This window comes from Telopea speciosissima, chromosome 6, assembly GCF_018873765.1.
Source record: "Telopea speciosissima isolate NSW1024214 ecotype Mountain lineage chromosome 6, Tspe_v1, whole genome shotgun sequence".
Taxonomy (NCBI): domain Eukaryota; kingdom Viridiplantae; phylum Streptophyta; class Magnoliopsida; order Proteales; family Proteaceae; genus Telopea; species Telopea speciosissima.
Genome location: NC_057921.1, coordinates 114,611 through 131,758, shown reverse-complemented (window position 1 = coordinate 131,758; position 17,148 = coordinate 114,611). Strand labels below are relative to the sequence as shown.

The following is a 17,148-nucleotide window of genomic DNA, read 5'->3' as shown; positions in this document are numbered from 1 at the left end:
CACCAGAGGCCCTTTGTGCACCATTACCAGAGGCGCAGGAGACTACTTCCACGAAGGCAGTTGCTATGGATCGATGATGATTTCAGAGGCTACAGGCTAGCACGAGGCTGTTTAGGCACCTAGGGTTATTTTTGTCATTTTCATATAAGTGAAGGATATTTTAGTATTTTATATTTGTTTAATTTTGCACTTAAGTTTCAGCCTTGTAACTTAAGTGAGGGTATTTGGGTAATTCCTTTTGTTTTAACTAGGGTAAGGGTATTTTAGGGATATGCAATTTTTTTGTTTTCTATTTAGGATTGTATTCAGCCACTTTTTCGTTTAACGAATAAATGAAGAATGAAGAAAAAGGTTGATGCATGAAAGCTTTCTTCCCCCCCCCCCTTGGTATGATTTTCCTTCGCCCTCAAGGTACGGGTCTCTCTTCTCTCTCCAACTTTGTTTATCTTCCCTCCCCGTCATCTCTCCTTTCTCTTCTTTTTTTGTCTTTCCCTGCTGGCGTGAACCCTTCCCTTCCCATTCCCTGCTGTTGTGGATCTCTTTTCCCCCTCCCCCTTGCTGTCGAGATTCCCTTTTTCCCCTCCCCTCCCATGATGTCGTGAATCCCTTCCCCATTCCCCAACTGCTGCAGCCTTTTTCCCCTCTGTCCCCTTGTGGCTGAGGCATTCCAGCCCCCATTATCACCATTCCCCTCCTTCTCTGCCAGCCGAAACTCTTTGTTCCCCCTTCCTAAACCTGTCCCTAACCATCCCAACCCCATTCCCAGATTTTATCTTGAAAACCTTAACCCTAAACCATCTTCTACAACCTATCCCTTCTTTTAACCTTAAAATAGAATTTTTATAATTGTGTTTGCATGCTTTTCCCACCCTTTTCAGCCCCAACAATACCTATTTTTTGAGTTAATTTTGCATTGTCTTCACATTGGTTTATATTCTTAATGTTTCTAATTAGTGGCTTATCAATCTCTGTGGACTGTCATGCATGCCTAATGTTTCGTTGAATGCAATGCCTTGAATCTTCTTACCTAGCTTTGTGGAACTAACCATACTTGTTGCTAGAATTATTTCCAAAAGTCTCTGGTGTTTATTCATTTCATTTATGGTGATAATTGCTATTAGTAAATTCTGTTTTTTTTATTTCTAATGCTGAATGTGGCGTTGTACAAACTCCATCCCTTGTTTCAAGTCCATATTAGGGTGTAGTAACCTGTGGTCCTGTCCTATTGCGGGATACCTTAGCTTCTAGGGTTTGTCCTGCATCAGGATTAGGAGAAGAATGATGCGGGTTGGGAATGGTTTAAACTCACTGTTGTTGCAGATTCACCCTGGTAGCAGCTTGTTTGATTGAAGAAATTGAATAAAAATCAAGTCTTTGAATAGAACCTTGGATGAAGAACTTCAACAAACCACTCGGGCTTCACACCGCAGTGTCGATTGGATCAGACACTAATCCCTCCAGCCTTGATCAGACATAAGACAATCTTCAAGGAAGAAGACAAGTTGCAGCAAGCAAAAGCTTAGAATTAATTTTCAAAAGTGGATAGTTGAGAGCTCCACGAATTTTATTGCTTTTATAAGGCCATAGACAATACTCCTCAAGTGCTGAAGCATAAGTTCATTCTATGGCACAAGGTATTTGTGAGTCACTATGGCTAAAGGGATTGCTACAAGACCTTTGTGTTCCTGTTCGTCTCCCTACGATGTTGCACTGTGACAACAAGGCAGCAATCAGCATTGCACATAACCGAGTACAGCATGATCGTACCAAGCATGTTGAGGTGAATAGGCATTTCATCAAGGAGTTGGAAGAAGGATTGATTTGTGTTCCATTTGTGAAGTCTGCTGATCAGCTTGTAGATATTTTCACCAAGGGACTATCTGGAAAGTTGTTTCATCCTGTTTTAGTCGAGTTGGGCATTTTTGACATATTTGTTCCAACTTGAGGGGGAGTGTTGAATAATGTACACCAGAATACCGTGAGGGTATTCTGGTTCTTTTTGGGCTTATATTTTTTATGTTTTATGTACTGCCGTCGGCTAGAGTAGGGACAATTCTGTCCTTTAAGATGTAATTCTGATATTATAAATATATGGCTTGCTTGGTCTAATTGACCATTCAAGCAATCATTAAAATTCTGTTCTGTTAACAGTACCAGCATCATCAGGGTGCATCGGGAACAGGATGATAAAAATCTAATTGCTCCCACAGAGTGGTCAGGGCAGAATAGTAGGCAGTGAGAGAGAGCTCCTTTTGAGTGGTACTAAGAACCCGTTGTCATATCTCATACATTTGAGCATAATTCCCTGCCTGTGAGCAGATCTGTCGAGCTGCATCCTACAGTTCCTTGGTAGAGTTAAAGAGAACGAAGTTGGGACTGACAAATGGCTCCATAGAGTTGAGCACAAAAGACATTACCAACGCATCATTAGACGACCATGTGGTGGCTGCAATAGGATCTGTCGGCTTTGGGGTGTCTCTCGTAATGAGGCCAGAGTAATTGTGTCCCCGGAGTATGAGAAGACATGCATGGAACCAGATGATCTGACCACTGAGCTTGATGGGGCCAGGTTGGAGAGTGTGACGTCCAGAGTTGCTTGACCGTCCAAGTGGGTGCACCTCAGTTGTGCCAGTGGAGGTAGCACTAGCAGTTTCATCAGTCATTGTAACAGAAAGGTGGGAGTATCACTCTACAACTGGAAAGAGCAAGCAAGAGAAGCAAGCCATGAGAGGAGTAACAAGGGAGGCCGGTAAGAGAGGCATGGCGACAAGAGTCGCCGCGACTAGGGTCATCAAAGCAACGGCAATAGGATCCGGGGAATGGAGGCATGGCGACACAGGCAAGGGAGGCCGGCAGATAGTAGTAGCGCTGCGATTGAAGGTTGCGGCAGCATCGACGATAAGGCCAGCGGAGAGAAGTCGCGGCAGCAGCACTGAGAGAGGCGATGGGGGGTGTCGCTACTCACGTTGGGAAGGCGCGGCAGAGAGAGGCGCAGCAAACAGAGTGCGGCGTGGCAAGAGGCAACCAAAAACTGGTCGTAGTGGTGGAATACACGTGGTGAGGGAGGCGCAATGAAGAAAAACAAGAGGTGCATGGTTGAGGTGCCATCTACCATGCGAGATGAGGAGGCGGTTGCCTCCAATGGACGGCAGCAACGGTGGTAGAGAAGAAGTGAGACGAACGAAAAAAATTTCAAGGGTTTTGGGCTCTAATACCAAGTTCGGAATCAAAGATTGAGGAATGATGTGACTTGTCATTAATGATAGAGATCCACTTTATTTATAATGTAGTTACAACCCTAAAGGGGTAAAAAGGTACAACAGCAACAAACTCAGCCTTATCCCAACTTGATGGGTTCGGCTACATGGATCCAAACACAACAAAGGAAAACTAAGTCTATCAAAAAAAAAAAAAAAAGGATGCAATATGTAATATGCAAGATGAAAGATGAAAGATAGTAAGAGGGAAGAAGCCCGACCCAGCACGATAGGAGAATCTCAGCTAAGTGGGGTCTGCAACATGGATCCTTGCCCTCCAATAGGCCCTATCCGAAGTCATACTTGGTACAAGACCTAGGCTATGCATGTCCTTCCTCACCACTTCTCCTATGGTCATTTTTGTCCTGCACCTAACTCTTTTATCTCCTTCAATCGGGATCATATCACTCCTCCTTACTAGGGCATCCTTAGGCCTCCGTTGAATATGACCATACCACCTTAAACGACTCTCTCAGAGCTTGTCACTGATCGGGGGCGACTCCCACGTTCGCTCTAATACATTCATTCCATACTTTATCCTTCCTTGTTTTTCCACACATCCATCTCAACATCCTCAGCTTTGCTACACAAAACTCATCAATATAACACTTCTTAACTGCCCAGCATTCTGTCCCATACATCATAACCGGTCGTACAACAGCCCTACATAAGAGGCCATACCCTCAAGTTGGGGTTATTTTGCTCTGGAGGCGCAAGTTAGCAGTGATTAGCTCTAGAGGCGCAGGTTAGTCTTTTCTCGTGGGTTTCTAAGTATGGTGCTCCTCCTCAGGAGGGCCGGGCACCTGATCCTAGGCATGGATCTGCTCCTGCTAGGGCCCTACCATTATCTTTTGTGGAGGCAGTCTCTCGTTCTCTTGCTGCCCCACTAGTGGAGGTGGGATTAAAGAAACCCCCGTCCTTTTTTGGGGACCCTGTAGTCTTCTTCTCCAAGGAAGAGGTTCATCTCTCGGAATGTGCTTTTTCATCGGCTTTAATCGCCAAGTGCAGCTTTGGAAGGCCATCGCTGTTTGTGGTTAAGGAGTTTTTGAAGAAATCCCTCTTCCACCAGGGGGACATCATCGTCTCGATGCTCGACCCTAGGCATCTGCTCCTTCGGTTTGCTCTTCAGTCGGATTTCGTGCAGGTGTGGTTGAAGGAACATGTTCATATCCAGGGCTTTCCTTTGAGATTTATGAAGTGGACCTCGAATTTCACTTTGGGTTGGGAATCACCCCTGGCGCCAGTTTGGGTTTCATTGCCAGGTCTGCCATTCAACTTTTACCAAGGGAACTACCTGATCTCGATTGTTGGGGCGCTTGGAAGGGTGTTGAAGGTGAACAGTGCTACTGCTAACTGCACGCGCACTGTGGCTGCGCAGGTGTGTGTTGAGGTTGATCTTCAGACATTGCTTCCGTCGAAGATATGGATTGAGTGTGGTGGAGATGGGTTTTACCAGAAGGTGATTTTCAAGAGGTTGCCAATGTATTGTGGTCGTTGCTCTAAGCTTGGGCACCCCAAGGACGTCTATCTTAAAAACAGGAAGAAGAAGGGGGGTCATCCAATTTATGGTTCGAGCGGTATTGACGCTACTGATGGTGTCGCGACCGTGGTGGCGGTTGATGAGGGGGGTGAGAATCGCACGGCAAATGGAGTTTATATTCCGATAGGGGAGGGCTCATCGCGAGCCACTGCAGTTGTGCCTGGGTATTCAGTGCCTAGGCAGGGGAGATCTTCAGGGGAGCAGGGCATATATGGGCATGGTGGTTGATGGTGGCCTGCAGCTCAAGAGGCGTCGTTGCCACGCTCTACGACAACGGTTGGCTCTACTAGGGTTGGTGGCGGACTGTTGGTGGCTGCGGAAGACCCTGCGCTTGGTGCCATTGCTGTAGCAAGGCAAGTGGTCTCGGGGGCGTTAGAAGAGGGCAAGATCTCAGATTCTGAAGGGGTTGTCATGACACCTCATGGGCAGCAGACGTCTTGTGCTACTGGGGTTATAGACGCTAGGCTAGTAGGGGTCACCATGTCCGACGTCCCCAAGCAGGTGGGCCCCGAGGGGTTCCATGCTTCTGACGTGGGTGCTGAGACTGCCTTACCGAAAGGTTCTTAGTCCGTGGGTGGCCCTTCGACGCCGTTCTTTTTTTTTTGGGTGAATAGAAAAATTCATTACCAAAGAGGAAAAATAAATACAGCAGCTCCCTTAGGGAGCAAAGAAAAACAAAAAGAACTCGAATTCTCAAGACGAGGAGGATCGGAGGGAGGTACAGGAGAGGCCCCAGGAGACAACAATATGCCTATTCCTTGGGGTGTCATTACAAAAAGAGGGGGGAGCCAAAGAAAGCTTGGCGTTAATCTCGAAAGAAATGGCATCCCAAATCTGCTGATGAGTTCGCGATTTGGAGGTCCATTTCCTTAGATTACGCTCCATCCAGATGTGGTTGATCGTGGCACAAAAAACTAGCTTTCCAACAATGTCGCAAATAGAGGAACCTGCATAGGTCATATCAATCCAGAGCCACTCTCGGCTGATAGGAAAAATTCTTCTCGGTAAAGGCCAGCAAGTTGCTAGAGCTCCCTTCCAGATAGCAAAAGAGAAAGGACATGCGAAAAAAAGATGCTCAATGTCTTCAGAATTGTTCCAGCAAAGGCAGCAAGAGGAAGGGGCTTGTATGTGGCGATGACGGAGGAAGGACTGCGTTGGAAGGCAGTAAGAGAGAGCTCTCCAGGCCGTGAAGCAGTAGCAGGGGATGTGGTACTTGAACCAAAGCAGATTTCTCTAAGGAGCCCGGGCACTTTTGGAGCGGATATGATCCCAGGCAGCTTTAGCACTAAAGAAGCCAGAGGAGGAGTAAACCCAAAAAACAGAATCGCCTCTCCCCGGTGGATTTCTAGGGATAGAGGGGAGGGCCGCCCATATGCTGATAAGCGATTGGTGAGAGAAAGGCTGCGGAATCCAACCATTGCTGTCAAGGGTATTTGCAACCTTGGAATGTCTAGTGATGCCCGATCTGTAAAAATCTCTGGGAGAGACCTTGTGGAGAAGGATGCCCAAAGGATGCCAATAGTCAAGCCAGAAGGAGGTAGATGAGCCGTTGCCAATACGGGAGCAGATAGACCCTTGGACCAGGGAGCGAGCAGCTAAGATCTTCTGCCACACCCAAGAAGCGTCAGAGGATAGAGAAACAGTCCAGAAGGAATCATGTTTGAGGCGTCTCGAGTAGATCCAGTCAACCCAAATACTTCTCTTTTTAGATACAATCTTCCAGATTAGCTTGATAGTGCCAGCTAAGTTAACCTCTTTGATTCTTCTAATACCTTAACCTCCTCCTTTTTTTGGCCAACAGACAGAAGCCCAACTGATGGGATGAAGAAATTTGGTCGAGTCTATGCCCTTCCATAGAAAAGAGGCCATAAGGGATTCTAGTGGGATCAACCATAAATGCCGGACCAGTAGAGATAAGAGGATTCCAGGACTGATTTGATGAGGACAAGGCGACCCGCATAAGAGAGTAGCTTTCCTTTCCATAGCTGAAGGCGCTTCCTGATAAGGTCCAACATAGGGGTGCAGTGGTGAGCGGAAAGCCTACTAGGGATCATAGGGAGACCCAAGTATTTGACGGGAAGCTGGCCAGCAGAGTAGCCCACTTTGTCGATAAGAGTCTGCCGCTCCAAATCTGAAACCCTTGCAAGGAAGAGAAGAGACTTTGAAGGGTTTATGCGCAGACCGGAGCCCAACTGGAACCGCTGCAGACAAGGCATAATGGCTTCAAAGGAGCTGATGGAAGCTTTGGAGAAGATCATTAGGTTGTCAGCAAAAGCAAGATGGGAGAGCTTAAGAGCTTTGCAATTCAAAATTGGAGAGATGAGGTTCTGGTCCGTGCAAGATTGGATATCCAAAGCCAAGGTGAAGATGTATGGAGAGAGAGGGCACCCTTGTTTGATACCCGTAGAAGTGGAGAAGTAGCCTGTCGCGCTGCCGTTCACTAGGACAGAAAGCCTTATAGAGGAGATGCAAGCATGAATCCAATTGACAAAGGCCGGGGGGAATCCCATCTTGGTCATGACATTTATGATAAAATCCCATCTAATGGAGTCAAAAGCCTTGTGAATGTCGATCTTCATAAGGGCAGCAGGGGAATGACTGGATCTGGCAAATCCTCTAACATCATTGCAAAGAAGAATGTTGTCCGAGATGTTCCTGCCAGGAACGAAAGCTGACTGGTTATCACTAACAAGCAAATCCACGACACTCTTGAGTCTGGTGGCAAGGATTTTGGCTATGACCTTGTAGATCAGGTTGCAGAGAGCAATGGGCCTGAAGTCTGTCATGACAGAAGTGCCTTCTTTCTTTGGAATGAGGCATAAGAAGGTGTGGACCTCTTTGATTTGGGAGGGATTGAAGAAGAAGCTCCGAACAGCCTTGATTAGATCATGCTTAACAATATCCCAAGCTGCCAGGAAGAACCCCATGTTGAACCCATCCGGACCAGGGGCTCCATCCACTTTGAGAGACTGAATAGCTGTCTCAATTTCAGCTTCCTCAGGAATGGCCCTAAGAGAGGGGAGCAGCTCATTTGGAATGAATTTGTTGAGGAGGTTGTTAGGGAACGGCTGAGGATCTTCCATAGAACCATTGAAGACATAGTACTAAATCTCGCGAAATCTCGGTCGAGATTTCGAATATTTCGAAAATCTTGACCAGGGCGAAACGAAATGGTACCTCAAATAAAAAAAATACCAAATCTCGGTCGAGATTTTGATTATCTCGTGATATCTCGAGATATTGGTACATCTCGCGAGATATCAAGATTATCTTTTCAAAAAGCCTAGTACAAAAGGCAGAAACTCGTTAGTCTCGGTCGAAATTTCGACCGAGACTAACAAGGCTGCTCTTTTATGGTTTGTTTCTTTTGTTTTCTTCATTCTTCAAACTCTCTTTGCTGATTTGTGTACGGACCTTCGAATCTATGCCAGAAACACTTGGAGAACACAAGATTCAAACTTCTTAAGTTGTTAACTTGTTATTGACTTAATGTACTTAATATTATGACTTAAGTTATGACTTATGAGACATTCACTTTATGTTTCCAACTTCCAAGTCAATTTACTTGTTTAAATTGCTTATTAATCATTAATTTATTATGTCCTCTAGAACTTAAAGTCTTAAACAATGTGTAGTGTAATTAACTAAGTTATACATTAGGGTTCGACCGTACATTGCCAATCAATGGTCCAAAACACCACTTTGGGTGACTATTTTTGCAATTTGAACATTTAAATATGTTTATATAGCCTAAAATAGGGTTTCCATGAAGTTTAAGGCCTTAACTTGGCCTAAAACCCACCGAAATGACCTACCGAAACATACCAGAAAAAATGCAAAATTTCGACCGAACTATCCGAAATTTCAGATATTTCGGATATTTCGGTCAGCCCGAAACACCGAAACGAAATGAATTTTCGAACTATGATTGAAGATATCGTTGAAGTATTTCACAACTGTTTCTTTGATATCTTTGACTATGGTAATGGGAGAACTATCCGGAGCTTTTAACATCAAAATAGAGTTTGCATTTATCCTCGCCTTCAAAGATCGGTGAAAATAAGCTGAATTGGAGTCTCCCAATTCCAGCCATTTAATCCTAGACTTTGGCTTGAGAAAGCATTCCTCTTGGGAGAGAAGAGAGGAGTGCTCAATGGAGGCTTCTTTTTCTTCTTCAGCCAAGGCAACATTTAGGATATCGGATTGGAGCTGCAGTTGGATAGAGGAGAGTTTGTCTTTGCATAACAGGACCTGCTGTCCAATGTTACCGAAAGTGGTTGAGTTCCAACTTTTGAGAGCTGCCTTTACATTTCTAAGTTTCCTGGTGAAAGCAATAAGGGGAGAGGAGAAAGCCTTAACAGGCTTATCCCAAGCATTTTGAACTGTGGTCAGAAAGTTTGGGTGAGATACCCACATGTTGAAAAACTTGAAAGGCTTCGGGCCAAAGGAGATGCAAGGCTGGATGGAGAGGGTGATAGGGCTATGATCAGAGATACCCGGTAAGTTTGAGGTTGCAAGAGATGAAGGAAAAGCTGAAAGCCATTCTTCATTAACCAGCAGTCTATCCAACTTGCAGGTGATGCGAGCACTGCCTGTTCTTTTGTTATTCCAAGTATAGATTGGACCAGCCCATCTTAGATCATTTACCCCTATGTCTTCGATGCACTCATTGAAGCTGTTGATAGCATCCATGTCTGTGATATCCCCCAAGCTTTTCATGGCTGTACCTTATAACATTGAAGTCACCACCAAGGCCCCAAGGAGCATTTCCAGTCTGAGATGCAATGAACCGAAGATCAGTCCAAAGGGACAGCCGATGAGAGGGGCAGTTTGGGGCATAGACCACAGTGAGAAGGAAACTAGAATGGCTAATGATATCAAGGAAGCTAAGGTGCAAGAATTGGGAGGAGGAGGAGATGAGGGATATATTAAATTTACAAGGGTCCCATAAGAACCAAATTCTGCCATTTGCATGGTGTTGGTAGTTGGAGAGAAAAGACCAGCCCGGGGCAATGGAGGCTGAGATTTTGGAGGAATTGGGTTCTTTGATATGAGTTTTCAAGGAGACAGCAGAAACTTGCATGATCAAGCTTAATTTTGGATCTAACAGCAGCATGCTTTGAGGGGTTATTTAGGCCCCTGGTGTTCCAAAAGAGACCTTGGTTCATTTGGACAAGGGAGCAAGAGGCAACAAAGGCTCACACAGCCAAGAGAGAACAGATCTGTGCTGAGAAGAACTACGATGCCTGCGGTTGTAGGAGCCAGCAGGGGAAGAGTGGAGACACGGCTTGAAGGAGTGGGTGGTTGAACCGGGTTTTCCAAGGAAGAATAAGGGTTGGTTTGAATTGTGGCCTGATTTTGAGATGGAGGGACCCGTGAGCCCACATGGGTTAAAGGAGAACCCGATAGATTAAAAGGGGGACCAGGGCCGAGGAGCAAAGGTTCAGGGGAAGAGGTGGGGGCCACAGCTAAACAGGTGGATGAGAGAGTCAAAGGTAGCGTATCAAAGGGGTTAGAAGGCAACGCATTTTTAGAGGTTTCGTTCTGCAGAGAAGCAGAAGACGACGAAGAAGGCATTGCACTATTTAAGCTTTCGTTCTACAGAGGAGCAGAAGTTGAGGAAGAAGGCATCGCAGCAGGTACAGCGTTAATAGAGGCCGATACCAGAGGAAGGCCAGACACGGCAGAAGAAGGACCAACTCTAGAGGGATTGGTACGCAAGGTGGGTGACATGCGGGAGCGGCTGCACTCAGAGATATGGAACTGGAGCACCTCGGGGCAGGCTTCAGCATCAGGCTCTTCGACAGCAACAGGCTCATCGTCAGCAGACAGGAGAGAGATTCTGTTGTTACCAGAGGGTAAGGACCTTTTGGTAGCAGCGGTAGAGCCAGTATTTTTTCGATGAAGATTCCGGCGCTTGGTCCTAATTTGAGTCCTACCACGAACAAGGGAGAAGGCCTCAGAGAGAGGAGGTTGAGGAAGCAGATGCTGGCAGAGATCGCCTGAGACAGTAGCTTGAGGGGGATCCTCTGAAGAAGGGCAAGCAGCTTTAAAGGCGTAAAGCATCGAGTCATGGCCGAACGTTTTATAGGTCAAGCAATGAGGGGGTTTCCAGTCGAAATGAATCTCCTGCTCGAAGGAATAGTCGTCCCCTTCATGGATTGTGATGAACGAAGGAAGAGGATCAGCGGCAGAGACTTCGATGCAAATCCTCGCGTAGGCCAGTCGATCTTTCCAGGAGGTGCGAAGGTCAGAGAACAGAGGGGTGCCCAGAACTAAACCCAGGTGCTAAGCCCTTCGGTGCACCAGTAGTGGAGGGGAAGGCCAGGCAGAGAGACCCAGAGAGGGAGAGACGAGATATCAACTCGCCGGAGTTGAAGCTTTTGGTGCCACTGCCGGAGGAACAGTGGTTTCTTTCCCACATGCCAGGGTCCACCTTTGAGGACTCGAGACTTGTCTTTGTCGTCAGAAAATTTGAAGATAAAAAAACCATTGTCTAACAGTGAGATGCCGAGGTTCCCTTATGTCCGTCATTGCTTTGAAAGGGAAGTCTTCAAGATGTGGAAAGGGGGGCGAGAGCCAAGGAAGCTTCCCACTAAGCAGTTCTCCCAAAGTCTTGCTTCTTATAGAAAACCCTCAGGACAGCGAGCAACTTTCCCAGAACCCACGATGGTAAGGGCAATGAAGTGCAGAGGGATGCCATCAGAAGCCGTTGGAGTCGGCCTGAAGAGTGAGCTCCAGCCAGAGGAGAGGACAGGTGGCGATGGGACTGGACGCAGAGGAGGTGAAGGTGGCGATGGGGGCAGAGGAGCTGAAGGGGGTGGAGGTGGAGAGGGTGGAGGGGAGAGGGAGGTACGGGGGATGACTGCATGCCCCGGGAGGAAGGAGAGAGAAGCCTCAGGTCTCAAAGCTCATCCTTGTTTCTCCACCCCGACACTCGTTTTTGTTTTTAGACGCCGTTCTTTGTTGACAAGGCTGGTTTGCCATGTACTAGAGATAATTCCCAAGTTGCAGAATCGAACTTGGCAGTTTTGGACCGCGGGGCTTTGCTGGAAAGCTTCAAAGCGTTTCGGGCCTCCCTTTAGAGGAGGCTTCACAGAACTTTTGACAGATTGGGCAAGGAGGGAAAGTCGGGGGGGTCGGCTGGGCCCCCCAAGGCTAAGCTGGTAGTGGCACGGGTAGTTGCCTCCAACACTGCAAAGGTGTACAGGCGGAAGGTGTTGAAGAGGCATCGTCTCCCTAAGGGGGCACACGAAAGGAGAATCACAAGGTCAAAGGGACCGATGGATACTGCTGTTCCCAGTTCCAAATGAAGTTTTTATTCTAGAATGCTTGGGGAATCGGGAACAAGCCTACTTCTAGGCGGCTGAAGGCTTTAGTCAAATTACATAATTTTGGCATTGTGGCTATCACAGAACCGAAAGCACTGCCTGCTAAGGCGCCGATGTTGCTGAGAAGGGTAGGCCTCGACAAGGTGCATGTCACAGAAAGGCTTTGGATTTTTTGGAAGGACTCTCTTCAACTCAAAGTGGTGGAGGAACACTACCAGTATGTTACTGTGGAAAGCCTAGCTTCCAATGGGGTTGGTTTCCTTCTCACTTTTGTCCATGGATTGTGCTCGGTGGTGGAGAGGAAGGTTTTATAGGATGCTCTGGTTCGTTTCTCTAGGACCTCTGCTCTACCATGGGCAGTGGGGGGCGATTTTAATGTGGTATTGTCTCCCTCTGAGAAAATTGGTGGCAGGTCGGCTTGCTCGACAACTATGGATGACTTTGAAAATTTTGTGAGCAGTGTTGCCCTCATTAACATGGGCTATGTGGGGATTCTTTGCACTTGGTGTAACAATCAGAGAGGTGTGCGAAAGGTCATAGCTAGGCTGGACAGGTTCTTGGTTTACTCGGCCTGGGTAGCTGCTTTTCCTAAGTGCGAGGTTGTTCATTATAATAGGGCTTGCTCTGATCATCCGCCAGTCTCGCTCTCTATCTCAGCCGCGGGTGGAAAGCCTGTCTCCGCTTTTAATTTTCAGCAAATGTGGTTGTTGCACTCGGATTTTCAGGCTTTCGTTAAGGGTCAGTGGGAGGCACCTGTCTTTGGTTTGCCGCTTTTTGTGTTGTTCATGAAGCTCAAACGCCTTCGGGTCGCTCTCCGAACTTGGAACAGGGAGGTTTTTGGCAATATCCACCAGAATGTAAAGCATGCAGAGGACTAAGTCAGTAGGGCAAAGGTGGCATGTGATCATGCTGGGAGCGTTGTTAGTTTTGGCCTTCGAAGAGGCTAAGAAGGCTTTACAGGGAGTTCTGCTTCAGGAGGAAATCTTTTGGAGGCAGAAGTCAAGAGTAACTTGGCTCAGAGAGGGGGATCGGAACACTAAATTTTTTCACTCCACAGTTCACATTAGGAGAAGGCAAAGCGGTATCCACAGAATCAGGTCCGAGGATGGAGAGTGGATTACTGACCAGGAGGGTATTCAGGCTATAGTGGTGAGTCATTTCTCTGACATTTTCGCAACTCAGGGGTGTGTGGTCGAAGAGGATTTGCTGGCCCAAATGCCTAGGGCGGTGTCCGAGGAGGATAATGCTATGCTCTTGGCTTCCCGTCCTTATAGGAGGTTAAAGGGGCGATTTTTTCATTGTCTTGTGATAGTGCCCCAAGCCCTGACGGCTTCTCCAGATACTTTTTCACAGCTTGCTGGGAGACTGTCGCTAGTGATGTTTGGACTGCAGCGGGAGATTTCTTTACAAGGGCCGTTCTTCCCAGAATCATCACGTCTACTAACCTGGTTCTAGTCCCTAAAAAGGACAGCCCAGAATGTCTGATTTTCGACCCATAAGCCTCTGTAATTTCTCCTATAAAATTATTGCCAAGATTATTGTCTCGAGGTTGGCAAGGCTGCTCCCTGCATTGGTTGCCAAAGAATAGTGTGCTTTTGTTCAGGGAAGGTGCATCCATGACAACATCTCCATCGTCCAGGAGATCACTCATGATCTAAATAGGAAGACAAAGAGAGGCAATGTGATCCTCAAGTTGGATATGGCCAAGGCTTATGACCGTTTGGAGTGGGGGTTCCTTTATTTGGTCCTGTCCAAGTTTGGGTTCTCTGAAGCTTGGATCAGTTTTCTTAGGAAGACAACAGAGAATTGTTGGTTCTCCATAATCATGGGTGGCAGTGCTTCTAGATTTTTCAAATCTTCCAGGGGCTTGAGACAGGGAGACCCCTTGTCTCCTGCTCTGTTTATTCTGGCAGATGAGGTTCTGAGTAGGGGGCTGAAAAATCTGTGTGGAAGAACGCGCAGACTTTTTTCAGCTGCCTAGAGGCTGCCCTGGTATCTCTCACTGTTTGTTTGCAGATGATACCATTATCTTCACAAGGGGTCTAAAGCGGTCTTTGCAACTGTTGAGATGTGTTACCCGATATTATAAGGGTATTTTTGGTATTTTATTTATGCTTTATTTATGTACTTTTGAACAAGGGTAGTATTGTAATTTGGGCTGTGACACTGTTCACGTGAACAGTGTCGTGAACAGTGTTTCCTTTGTAATCTCTTTTATTATTATTATTATAAATAGAGAGCTTGACTGATCTCATTTGATCATTCAAGCCATTCACGAAATTCCTGTTTTGTTAACATGGCATCAGAGCCAAATACACTCTGATCTAGGTTTTCAAAACCCACCTCCCTCCCTTCGATTTTCTTTCTCCTTCCCTCCATCAAGCTTCTTCCCTTCTTCTTTCTTCCTTTCTTTTGGTTCTTCTTCTCCCATTAGGGCAGCACTACTGAGGTGATCGTAATGATCTAGCTGCTGCCCCAACATACCTCCTTTTTTCTGCCTTTTTTTTTTTGGATCGAGTGGAGCTGAAGAACTGTCTGCGATTTGAAGATTCCTAATTTTTTTTGGAGATCAGGCCTCTACATCTGTTTTGGCCACATCTTCTATTGTGGGATCTTTATTTGATATTGTTCTCAGCCCCTATTCACTTCATCAGATTGGTTGAAGACCCCAGCCCCTTATCAATCTCTCTTCTCAGGGTTTTTTTTAAAACCCTGACATTAATCGATCTTGGGGATGGGCTGCTGGTTCCTGCTGCATCTGATTGGCACCCTTGCTGCCTTCATTCGACACCATTCCCAGACTACATATCTGAGATTTTTCGCTCCAATACAGCCCTCTTCTATTGGGGGTCGATTCCAGAATTTTTTTTGGATATTTTTTGGCTGTTTGCTGCTTCATTGAAGATTGGTTACCTGCTGCAATGACTGGTTCAGATTCTTCTTCGGCCTCTTCTGGCATTGATGGCCAGCCCCGGACTGATTTTCTTCCCCTTGCTGCCCCAATCAAACTTGATGGCTCTAACTACCTGAAGTGGTCTCGGTCTACCTATTTGATAGTAGCTGGCCGTAGCCTCACTGGCCATCTTCTTGGGACAACAACTAAACCAGTGGAAGAGGGTTCTCAGCTCAACAAGTGGATATCTAATGATGCGATGGTGATGTCCTACTTGATCCATTCTATGCAAGGGGATATCTCAGACAATTTTCTTCTACTGGACACAGCCCATACCTGGAATGGTGCCAAAGAGACTTATGGTCGCACGGGGAATGATGCACAGGTCTATGAGATTAGAAAGAAGGCTAATGCCACTACCCAACAGGAGCTCTCTGTCTCCAAATACTATGCTACCCTCAAGAACATGTGGCAGCAATTGGATCATTACTCCGACTATCAGCCCTCTACTGCTACTGATCTGGCTGCCTATCACAAACATGTTGACAAAATACGTGTCTATGATTTTTTGGCTGGACTAAATATGGAGTTTGAACCTATTTGGGTGCAAGTACTTGGGCAGTCCCCTTTTCCATCCCTAGAGCAGGCCTTTGCCTGGGTTCATAATGAAGAATCTCGTCGGGCTGCTATGCTGCATTCCTCTACTGTTGATCAATCCGCCTTGCAAGTTGCTTCCAGTACTCCTTCTCTTACCACTACTGATGGTGGTACTGCTGTCCCTAAAGGTCCTGTCAAGTGTGAACACTGCAACAAGCTCTATCATACTAAGGCTCAATGCTGGAAGCTCCATGGGAAGCCTGCTGATTTTGAGGAAAAGAAAGCCCGTGGGAAGTTTAAGCCCAAGGCTCATATGGCTGATTCTCCTACTACTGCTGCTGCTTCCCCTTCATCTGACATTGGGCTTACTCAGGATGAGCTCCTAGCTTTCCGTCGCATGCTATAGGCCTCTTCCGCTACCTCCACTACGGCATCTGCACCTGCTGCCCCTCCTGGTTCTAGTTTTGCCTCAGGTACTCCAGTCAGTAGTCTGTGTGCATCGGCTGTATCCCGTCCTTGGATTATAGATTCCGGTGCCACTGACCACATGACTGGCTCCTCCCATGTATTTCATCTTTATTCTCCATCTTCTGGCAAAGACAGTGTTCGAGTAGCTAATGGTTCCCTTTTTCCTATTAATGGGAAGGGTTCCATACGCTGCTCACCTACCCTTTCATTAAAATCTGTTTTGCATGTTCCGTCCTTTTCTACCAACCTTCTCTCTATTAGTAGTCTAACTAGAGATCTGAATGCAAACCGACTTTTTTTCCTTCTCATTGTGTCATACGGGATCTGGAGACGGGGCGCACGATTGGGGGTGGTAAGATGCAGGGTGGTCTCTACTTACTTGACCCGGGTCAGCCTTCTACTTTGCATTCGACTTCCTCTACAGCTCATCATTTACAGTCCACCTCGTCCCCTGACCTTCATCTCTGGCACTGTCGGCTTGGTCATCCATCCCTTAGTACTTTGTCTCTTTTGTTTCCGCGTTTGATTAAGCATTGTAATAAGAATGAGTTTTTATGTGAGGCTTGTGTTTTGGCCAAACAGACTCGTTCCAGTTATGCTTCATTAAATAAAAGAAGTGAGACTCCTTTTGCTTTGGTTCATTCTGATGTGTGGGGCCCTGCCCGTTGTACTTCCCTTTCTGGTCATCGATGGTTTGTCTCGTTTATTGATTGTTATACTCGTGCCACTTGGGTGTACAAGATGAGCCATAAAAGTGAGGTCTTTCGCTGTTTTCAGTTATTTCATCGTATGGTTCAGACCCAATTCAATGCCACCTTGCGCATTTTACGCAGTGATAATGGCAGAGAGTATATGGAGGGTCAGTTCCAACTTTATTTGGCTGGACATAGTATTGTCCATCAGACCAGCTGTGTTGACACACCTGCCCAAAATGGGGTTGCTGAAAGGAAAAATAGACATCTCCTTGAGGTAGCCCGGGCCATTATGTTCGCACGGCAGGTTCCTTCTCACTTCTGGGGTGATGCCATTCTTACCGCTGCTTATCTCATCAATCGTGTGCCT

General features: G+C 46.6%; 1 protein-coding gene and 1 long non-coding RNA gene across 2 annotated transcripts in view; one reads left to right on the top strand and one right to left on the bottom strand.

Moving 5' to 3' along the window:
• The window catches only part of LOC122664227, a 186,459-nt gene that overhangs the window by 113,508 nt on the left and 55,803 nt on the right, over positions 1-17,148 (bottom strand). The gene's annotated exons all lie outside the window — the stretch shown is intronic.
• Positions 1-17,148, top strand: part of LOC122664229 — a 32,984-nt gene that overhangs the window by 13,824 nt on the left and 2,012 nt on the right. Inside the window, exon 2 of the long non-coding RNA XR_006333313.1 lies at positions 1,674-1,780. This is a non-coding gene — a long non-coding RNA (uncharacterized LOC122664229). The remainder of the gene's footprint in view (positions 1-1,673; positions 1,781-17,148) is intronic.